This window comes from Peromyscus leucopus, chromosome 11 (assembly GCF_004664715.2).
Source record: "Peromyscus leucopus breed LL Stock chromosome 11, UCI_PerLeu_2.1, whole genome shotgun sequence".
In the NCBI taxonomy this organism is placed as follows: domain Eukaryota; kingdom Metazoa; phylum Chordata; class Mammalia; order Rodentia; family Cricetidae; genus Peromyscus; species Peromyscus leucopus.
In genome coordinates, this window is record NC_051072.1 from 65,449,710 (window position 1) to 65,460,466 (window position 10,757).

At 38.3% G+C, this 10,757-nt stretch overlaps 1 long non-coding RNA gene across 6 annotated transcripts in view; it reads right to left on the reverse strand.

The window, feature by feature from the left end:
* The window catches only part of LOC119088743, a 56,354-nt gene extending 45,844 nt beyond the window's left edge, over window positions 1-10,510 (reverse strand). The window contains exons 1-4 of one of the 6 annotated variants that reach the window (XR_005092456.1): window positions 10,027-10,510; window positions 8,024-8,112; window positions 1,908-2,631; window positions 74-208 (exon numbers count right to left, since the gene is read on the reverse strand). This is a non-coding gene — a long non-coding RNA (uncharacterized LOC119088743). The remainder of the gene's footprint in view (window positions 1-73; window positions 209-1,907; window positions 2,632-8,023; window positions 8,113-10,026) is intronic. The other 5 variants (XR_005092458.1, XR_005092457.1, XR_005092460.1 and 2 more) reach the window with 5 other exon arrangements.
* Window positions 10,511-10,757: the final 247 nt, after the last annotated feature.

Below are 10,757 nucleotides of genomic sequence, written 5' to 3' on the forward strand. Positions count from 1 at the left end.
CTATTTAAATAGATGAAAATCATCTCAACAACCTGAAGGGCACCTCTGAAGCTACCTGGAGAAGGCGACTTACTCAACAATGTTGGTGTGAAAGTAAGCCCATCCCTGGTGAATTTTAAGAGACCAAGACATCAAGGAGAGAGAGATATTTCAGTGATATTCTGAAGAAAAACGGATGTTTTACTACTCATCTTACAAAATGTAGATCCTAGAAAGAAGAAAATGTTGCATTTAACATTATACAAACAAAATCCTAGAAATTATTGAAATATTAAAGTACTGTGGCCATGAAAATGTAGAGATTAGGTGATTGTGTGAGCATTACTAAAATCTTAGTGGAAATAACTTTATTTTCACGAAGTTCGTCAGGCACAAGTTGTCTCATAAGTCAGTATGAAATCTTCACATATTACTTTTGCTTCCCAGGTGCAATTGTTTATATTTCATGGCAAATTACCATATATTAAAGAGAGTACAGATTGATTCCCACTTTCTAATACAAGTGAAAGAAGTTTTAAATCAAATTATTTTTGAAAAGTATGATAAAGTTAAAAAGAATGGTCTAGCACTGGCAAAGAATTATCTTATTTAGAAACTGTTTGATTAACAGAGAAGTTCACCAAAATCATCAAAAACAGCTGCAGAATTTAACTACATGAGGCCAAGTGAAAAACATTTCCTCAGGTTGAAATTATTTTAAAAATTCAGTTTGCTATTTTTTAATTGTGTGTGTGTGTGTGTGTGTGTGTGTGTGTGTGTGTGCACTTAGTGCATGTGCCTGCAAAAACCAAGAAAATGCACTTTATCCCTCCAGAGCCAGAGATAAGTAAGGGTGAGACCCTCAATATAGGTGCTTGGAATTGAACTCATGTCCTTGGTAAGAGCAGTATGTGACCTTAACCACTGAGCCATATCTCCAGTCTTCAAGTGGAGATTGTTAAGAGAGCAAGGCTATTGGTTCTGTAAACTTTGCATAGCTTAGTTGTGAAATATAGAAAATAGGAACTTACTGATGTTAATAAAAGTAAAAATTGCACTGATGAGCATGTGAGTGGGAACTTTCTGGTGAACTGACAGCATGTGCTTTCACATTGTGTGCAAGAGTGCTTGTAGGTGCAAACACTGCGTATTCATTCCCTGGATCAGCGTGTATACAAAGCTTGTCCACTAGTGTCTGGCACTATTCTAAGCACCGAAGACAGACAACAATAAACATAAACAAATAGATGCCCTTGAACTCATAAAATGCAGTTGACCCACAATTTAAAGGTTTCTTTTATTCTCCTGAGACTTCTTCATGTTGTTAAATATCTGTAAATGGTGGTGTAGATTTAATATTTCCTGAATTTCATCATCACTCATTAACTCTTTCCAATTGTGGGATATGTAACTACTTTCAAACTTTATTAGAATAAAGACACTAAAAGGTGTTGCACATTTATAATTAATGCCATTTCTTGTTCAGTCCCTAAAGACATGATTCAGGAAAGTGTATTAATGCTTGGCTCTTCTTGTGTGTTTTCCCACTGGCTCTTGCAGGACCATAATTATTTATACAGTAAGTGTAAGCATGGATTTCATGTACGTGATATCCTTACAATTAATATTGAGACAAAACTGGAAAATGAAATAACTGTTTGATTAGCTAAAATGTTTCACTATTGAAGTTTCAGTTTATGTTTTTATTATAACTGAGAGCAGAATTTGTGTTTACTGCACATTTCATTTATTTTTCTGATTTATTCATATACTTTCTTTATTAGTATATGACACTTTTTTCTTGTTCACATTATTTTAAGCACTCTTTATATGGGTAACAATAATCTTTCGACAAGAAAACTTATACTGTATAAAAACGGGAAAATATGCAAAGCAATCATGAAAGTAATGCTTGTTGATACACTTACGTAAACACAAGTTGGAGAATTTCTGACCTGATGTGTTACATCTTGGCTTCAAATGGTTCAGGCAGCACAAGCTGAAGAAGGACAACACTGAAATACACCAGGGAAAAAAGTCCACTTTTATTTTAAGGTTTTTATATTAAGAAAAGACATGTGTTAAATGTGGGAGGAAACACTTTTACTATTCTTTAAATGTGAAAAGGCCCACTCATATTTGGATTACATTTTAAGAGGGATAGGAACATAAAAGGCTTTTCTAGAGGAAAGTGAGAATCGGAATAGAGTTTAAAATTAGACCATCTTGGGGAAAGAAGTAGGGCTATTTACCTTGGAAAAAAAAATGCAGCGTTTTCTCTATTTACCGATTAATATCCCAGGATTGATTTTGAGTAACTTTGTGATGCTCTCAAGCTTTCAGTGAGTGTCAACTCTGTGAACAGTGGAATTCCAACAAGTGATTATTGAGTGTTTTAAATGATGAAGGAATCAGTGAAGGAAAGAACCACCAAATGAGCTGAGATCAAAACCACAGTATCTGCTTACCGTGACCTTTCTAATAACAAGGGTTTCCAAACAAAGGAGTGACTGCCACAAGAGATAATGAGCAAGAAGTACCCAACAGAATCTCTTAATGAGAAGTGGAAACGAAACTTGGGAGACAGTGACAAGTTAGCATTCTCCAATCTCTTCAGTAAGGACATTCTTATCTTCATAATCCTTGGTTTCTCTGGAAGAAAAAGAGCTACTCTGTGTCAGTTACTAATGGAAAAAAAAAAAAAAAAAAAAAAAAGGAATGGGCAGGACAAAATGAGGATCCGAGAAGTACTCAAAGTTTTGTGATTTCAGCCTGAGACGGTGGGGAGGTTCAGGAAGATGTTGTTATGTACACAGAATATTTGAAGATATATTTCAAACGGGAAACCTGAATGTCAGAAACTCAGATTTAAAATATCTTTTGGATTAATTTAAATCATTTTATATCATTCTTTGCATTTTAGAATGGAATTATGTATTTGAATGTGACACTTCGCCAAAATACTGAATGAAGAGAACATGCTGATGAAGTACATCTCGTTCACATTCAGCTTTGTGGACGTCCTACGGGCAACAGAAATTAAATAACTATAAGATAATGTTTCATTACCATTAACATTTATCAGAGCTGGCTTGTCAGAATGAGTTGTTCTAGAGAATGGGTATAATTGAGATAAGAATCTTTCCCTGAACTTTTATACCTAAGACATTAACTGCAACCATGTCTCTAGCCAAATTAATCAAGCAGATACATAAACTATTTAAGACGTTTGAGTGGGAGAGCCAGAGCCGCTCTTTCTAGGCTAAGTCTGCCAAAAACCATTGGAGGCGTCTCTATTTCTAATATTAGATACTACAATTGGACCTCCGCCTCCTGCCTCCAGATAACTATTCAGTGGGGCCGACTCTCAGCTTATGTGAAGATATAGGAGAACAGAATTTGTGACATCCTGGGCGTTTGCCAGATTTCAGTGGGTGGTGGGACCAAGGCTGAAGGCCAAGCGACAAACCCACTAGAAACACGCGCAAAACATACCCTCACGCATTTGTTGACTAAAAAGATACTTTTTTTTTGATGGTGGGGGTAGTGAGGAAATAATCTAGTTACAGTGTCTCTCCAAGAAAAATAATTCCAAGTTGAGGCTGGTATACTGTGAGGGGGGAAAAAACTAAACTAAAAAAGCTTAGCTGTAGTTCATTAACTTTAATTGGTTTTTGTTGCCTCTCCTCAGGTTTCCTGGATCTTTCCGCCATCTCCTCCCCCAACTCTCCGCTTCCCCTTCTTCCACCCCTCGCCTCCTCCCCCTCCAATCTGGCTACCCTCCTTCCTGGCAACATTTTCAGCTTTAATTTGATAGTAAAAAACTGAATCCAAAGTTACAGAATTCTTCAAATTCAACTTCTTTGAAGAAAAAGAAGTTTTAGAAAAAGAATAGCAACCCCAGCTGAGATCCAGAACTACATCAAAGGCACATGTCCCAACGCGTGCCAACTGTCCTCGAGGACAAAAGGACTGCTCTCCTCAGGAAATCACTCACTCCTTTAGAAGTCATTGGTGGGACACTTCCTCAGTACCAGCACATATCTGTGCCCCAGAAATAAGCAGAGACCCAAACAAGGTCTCCATTATTATCACGGATTTTAGATGACTAAAAAAGAAAACATATAAAAACAAGCAAACAAGCCAATATATTTTGTTAAGTGTAGATGTAATGAAAAAGCAATGGCCTACAAGATTAAAGACAGTGTGCTACTTAGAGTCGAAAGTCTTCTGTAGGATCTGCACTTTGAATACACCTCAGAAGAACGCAAGGATTTGAACACAGCACACTTTCTTCAAGAAGGATCTTCAGACAGGGGCAAAGTGAACTGCGTAAAGAAGGCCAACATATATAGAGTACAGTGAATAAGACAAGCATGAGAAGGAGGCCAACAAAAATGAAAAACAATGAAACAAAACAGTTAATTGGATACCTTTGTACTCATCCCTACTGCTACAGACTTCCCTGTATGTATGGGTTTTCTGCAATAGTCAGCAAATCTGTCAGGCACTAAGCACTTGCTATATTGAAATTTTATGAACAATTAATTCTAAAATCTAATGCTTTTTTAAAACTTTGCTCCAGAGTACCTACTCTCTATCATTTCAAAATTGTTTTACAATCTGGATTCAATCAAGAGTTACTAAATTTGGGTATAAGATATAAAGGAAGATAGGAAACCTATCTTAGTCAAAATAGTTCATTCCTGTGTACCAATAATGATCCTACCAAAATTAAATTTAGTTACATGAATGTGCAATTCTTTTACATTTTATTTCTATTGTATTCTTCATGGTTGGAGTTAAGTTGATGCATACATGATCCATGATATCTTGATATCTTAAGTATACACGCACACACACACACTTCTATTTTAATATACATACATATGAACATATGCACACATGTACTAAAATAGAAGTTCATGTGTGTTGCTCTAAGTGTGTATGTTGTGTATCGCATATTTTAAGACCATGAAAAATATGGCCAAATGCATTTAATCATCTACATTGTGCTTTTATATTTAAAATGCTGCTTCAGAGAATGTAAAGCTATTTTAGATCCACTTCTAACTCATCAGATATAGAGGTTTACTCCCAACCAAAGAAGAAAATAGAAAAGAATATTCAAATTTTAGTTCGTTGGAGTATTTCCATTTTAATTCCAAAGCATACACAAGTGCTAATTTCATCACTAATGTGGTCAGATCTGATGTACCCAGGCAAATGTACCTGAAACTCACATTTAATCCCAGAATCCCTAAGGGGAGTGGATGTCTAATTTGGAAGAGAAAAAAGGGGGGAAAACAAAGCATGGCAATAATGATTGGGTGAAGTATAAAGTCCTGAAACCAAGAGAACTCAATTCTAGTTCTCTTATATGACAAACTGACTAATGGAAAGCTGTTTTACCTTCTGGACCTCAACACCCTCATATTGACCATAAGACTATATTGAATTCACAGTTTTAAAGACAATGTAGTGTTTCAATTCAGCTATTAAACTGTTAAATAGATGCAAAGACTGACAATAGACAGTTGAATAATAAATCTATATCCATAGTTCTCCTTCAGTGGCACCATATTGATGAGAATGTTGATTATTTTCTTCATGCAAAATAGAATTTATATTAATAAGTTGGAGAGGAAGAACAAATGGGAAAAAAATAATGGGACCACACAATCATAGCTGAACCACACAATCATCACAAACTGAACCGCACAATCATCACAAACTGAACCGCACAATCATCACAAACTGACACCATACGCTCCAGTAGACCCTCCCCACTTAGTTATTTACACCAGACACTCTCATCCAATGAGAAGAAAGCTAATGTGATCATTTCAATGTAACAGGAGACTCGTCTCCTACAAAATGGCTGGTTCTCTAGCTGAGAGAGTTCTGGAAAGGTCCTTTGTTACTCACAGAATAATTGCCTTTCCAAAATCAGACACTGAAGAACCCATCCCCAATGTGATGGTATTTGGAGATGATACTTTTGGAAGATGATTAAGCTTGGATGAGTCCATGAGGCCAGAGCCCACATAGTTAGTTTAGCGTTCTTATAAAAGGAAGAACAGAGTGCCATCTCTTTGCTATTTTAGGATATATCAAAAAGATAGCTTTTTTCTGCAACCCAGGATGATAGCCCTAACCAAGAACCAAATCTGCCAACTCCTAGATCTTAGATAGTATGCAGAACTGTGGGAAATAAATAGTCATTGTTACCCTATTTGTTGCATTCTGTCTCATTATTCCAAATTAACATATACCCATTTTCATATTATTCAATGAGTCACTAGATCTCAGGTCATTCACTGAATGAATGAATGAATGAATGAATGAATGAATGAATCCAGAACCACTTCACAAACTTATGTCAGAGAAATAAAAGAAAGAAAAAAAGCATGGCAAAATCTATCCATATGTTCAAAAGTGCAGTACTGGCCTTTGAGTTTTGTCTGTAATTAACAGCCTTCTAATTGGACTAAGGCCTACTCAAGAAGAGAGAGAGTTCATGTGTAATACTGTAAACCCAGACAAATAGCTCTGCTGGTTAGGCTAGGGAACCTAGAGAAGAACCTACTACTGCTACTTTCCTAAACCACCATGATTCTAACAATATTCTAAATATTTATCTTTATACTTGTAGACGAGTATATGTTGTTCGAATCTTAAATGGTCTTTTAATAAAAAACCTGGAGCCAGATACTGGGGTGAATGCTAAAAGATCAGAGAAGCAGAGCAAACCACAACCACAACCTCTTACCTCACCAACTCCACGAATCCTCTGACTGAAATCCTCTGAGTTCATATCAAAGGATCTCAGCTGAATTGCCTTAGTTCCTGTCTCCTCACACCTTATATAATTTTCTCCACCCTGCCACCACTTCCTGGGATTAAAGGCGTGTGTGCTTCCCAGTACTGGGATTAAAGCTGTGTGCCACCACTGCCTGCCTCTGTTCCCAGTGTGGCCTTGAACTCACAAAGATCCAGATGAATCTCTGCCTCCCGAGTGATAGGATTAAGTGTGTGCGCCACCACTGTCTGGCCTCTATGTCTAATCTAGTGCCTGGCTCTGTCCTCTGATCCTCTGCCAAGCTTTATTGTGGTACACAATATATCACCGTAAGTATAACTCTCTCATTCATCATAGAAGCTGCTATTTGCAAAAGACTGAGACTGTCACAGAACACCACAGTAGATCAAGCTGCAGAGAATGAATGACTGTGAGGTGTCCAGCCCCAGCTGATAAGTCTACGACACAACCCCTACACATAGGCCTCCAGGAACATGCGGAAGACAGCGGAAAGACGACAGTAACAGACGACAGATGGCTAGGAGGTCTGCAGGGTGACTGTGTCTTCTACACAGGCTAAGGAAGCTGCACCTATGAAATTTCAACAATATGGCGACCTAAATGAGACTTTTCCTATGACATGTGAACGAGAATGAGGGAAATCTCCCACTGTCCCACCCCTACCTAGATGAAGAACAATAGCCAATTCCAGCTCCTGAAAGAGGGAAAATCAGTCTTCTGCAATAAGTCTCTTAATTGTTTATTTAATACCAAACGGTGAGCCTTAAAAACACATTTATTCCATCAACACTAAATTGACTCAGCAGGTTGTATGTGTATGCTTATATGTAGTTATAGATGCAGCAATAATAATTATAAAAAATGAACAATAGAGATAACACGTAATGGTGGAAGGAGGGTTTAGGTTAGAAGGGAACAGTGGGAGGGCGTGCATGATGTTATAATAGGAGATTGAAGGTGATCAAAATATATATGGGTATGAAATGTGATAACAAACCCATTATTTTATACAAAATTAATAGATGTTTATGAAAATGAAATAAAAACAGAAAAAGCAACTAGAATCAAAGAACTAGAGACGGAAAGGACCAGAGCAACACAGTGTCTTCTGGACAGGACAGTAGCCCTGCACTCATGAACTCACAGCAGCTGTGTTTGTCTACACAAGGCCTGCACCAGATCAAACCGATCAGCACTCTAGCATGGAGCAGGGATACTCACAGTTGGTGGCTTCTAGAGGAGAAAGAGTTTTCTTTATATAAATTGGTCTGGTGGGTTGATCAGGCTTCAAGGGATGGGCCAAACCACATCTAGGAGTAGAGGAGTAGTGGAAATTGAACTCAGTGTGCTATTTAAGAGGCGGGGGCTGAAGGGGCTAGGGAGTTGGGTAGTTCACCTAGGAGTTAGGAAGAGCAGTTGAGGTGAATATGATTAAATTACAGTATGTGAAAGCCTTAAAGAATTGATAAAGATATTGTCTTTATAAAGGAGGTTGACAACTGAACCTTTCTCTTTCCAAAAGACCGTTGTCTCATTACCTTTCAAGTGGCATATGGCTTCAGAATTAATGTTCAGTCAGTAGCCCTGAAAGAATTTGACATAGGTCAAATTACTGAAATTTTGAGTAACTGATCAAATGTCCTAAAAACCCTCAAACTGTGCTTTGAATGAATATGTGTACTCTGAGATTATTTTTTTCCTTCTTAATCTCCTCAACCCGCAAATAGCACCTGAAACTCATATTCATCCAAGTTTTGTTCTTCTGTACATTTGCTTATTATTTGCCTGTTAATAGCTTCCGATCGAAAGGAATTACATCCTTGGAGTGGAAGTTCTGATGGCTTCCAGAACGGAGGATGTGATTAGAATGATGAAGGTGAGCAAGGAAACTGACTCAAAGACTGAGTGAACACAGTCAGAACATCTGACGTCTGAAGCTAGAAACCACTCACACTCAGGCCCAAGCAGAGGTGTGTCAGGAACACTGGAGACACCATTCCTGCCGTTCTCAAAGTTACGTATTTATACACGTGTATGGATGGATGGATTTATTTCCTCTACAGCTCTTCAGAGAGCTTGGCCTAGTACATGAGAAGTAGAATTCATACAAATTGTTATTTCCTGGAAGGCTGGTACATTTCTGTCAATATGCCCTTAATACTTGTCCCCACAGAAACACAAACATCAGAACCAGAGTACGGACACTATTCAAAGCAAATTCATATCAGTAATTTGATGGCAGCTAAGACAAGTCCAAAGAACTGGGCCTTTAACCTGGGGCTAATTTTTGGCTCTTTCTGTAACAAATCTTTAGGTTTTAAGGGAATGTTACTGACGGTTTCTAGGTCATGACTATCTACTTTCTGAAAAATGGTTAATGGTACTACACTGAACTGTGGTGGCCTGGGGAGTATGACAGCCGATAAGAAGGCAGGTGGAGAGTGTATCAGGTGCAGATGTTTTCTGTTAACCTCTTTCACTTTTTCCTTTCACACACAGAGGTGGCTGGACAGCCATGCAAAGGCACCACAGTGTGTATGGAGGATGCACGCATTATTGCTGGCTACAAAGACTGCAGCATTCATGGGAAAGGCCATGTTCTGGAGCTCACTGGCTGCATCTTTCACATTTACATCTGCAGAGCAAATTCTGATCCTTTATTACCTGAAGGGCAACAATTCATCCCAAGGCTTTTTCAAGGCATCTTTCTTTTTCTTTAACCAACTTAACTAATCTTTCAAATGTGTTATACGCACTCCTCCTTTTACAGCTAGTATTATTATAAGTATAATTCTTTCATAATTATTCATTTTACATTTTGAGATATGATATAATTATATCATTTTCCGTTCCTTTCCTCTCTCCAAACACTCCCATACATCTGCCCTTGCTCTCTTTCAAAATCAGGGCCACTTTTTTATTAGTTTTTGTTATATACATACATGTATATACATATATATTCCTAAATACAGAAACAAACTTGTTCATTTGATATAATAGTACTTGCTTTATGTTTTCAAGTCTGAACGTTAGCCAATTAATGAATATAATTATGTACATCCATGAATATATATTTAAGGAATTGCTCTATGTCAAAGCGAGATACAACTTTTTTCACAAGTACTTAATATTAGCATGCTTTTAATTGAAAATAAGTCCCCCACATTCTCTCTGGACAATACTCTAAAATACAGTAAAATCTAGTGAGAGTGTTAGCCACATACCTTGGCTGGCGTAAAGGGGTTCCCTTGCGGAGACAAAGGCTCTCCAGAACTTCCCACATGGTTTTTACATTGTGCACATCTTGTCTTGCAAGTCCTTCCTGGAGGACACTGAGGCTCAGAGACAGAGGGACTGGATGGAGTCAGACTATAGGAAGATACACAGGAAGGGGCCAGAAATCCATCACTCCTCCAGATGAGATATTGAACTTTTGATTAACGATCAAAATAAAAAATTCAAAAGGTTCCACAACCTTCCCAGAGCTCACAGCCCAGGGATTTCTAAGGAGGGCCCTTCTCCCTCAGACACCACAAAAGGCCAGTGTGCCTGTGAATGGGAGAATGCGGCTTTAGCAGGACTGGAGGGGGTTTCAGTGAAGAGATGGCATTTGAGCTAGGTCCTACTGCGTGAGTGGGAGTTTGCTCTGCTCGGAAAGGAAGGAAGGGCACTCCAGGAAAAGAAACAGCATCTGGGACAAGACAGAGTTTCAAAGAGTGGCATATTCAGAATGCAGTGAGACATGCCTTGTGGCTGAAGCGTAGGGGGCACGTGGGAGAGGAGAAGACAGGAAGATAGCAAGTTTCAGAGGAAAAGGCTGGAGAGGCTTTGTGGATGATAAGCACCACCCCAGCAGGCTTTGGGGATGATGGACTAGGGCATTGGCTAGCATCACCTGGTGCTTTCTGAGATGTCCCCTGGAAGTTCAGACAGACTAGAATGTAAAACCAACTGA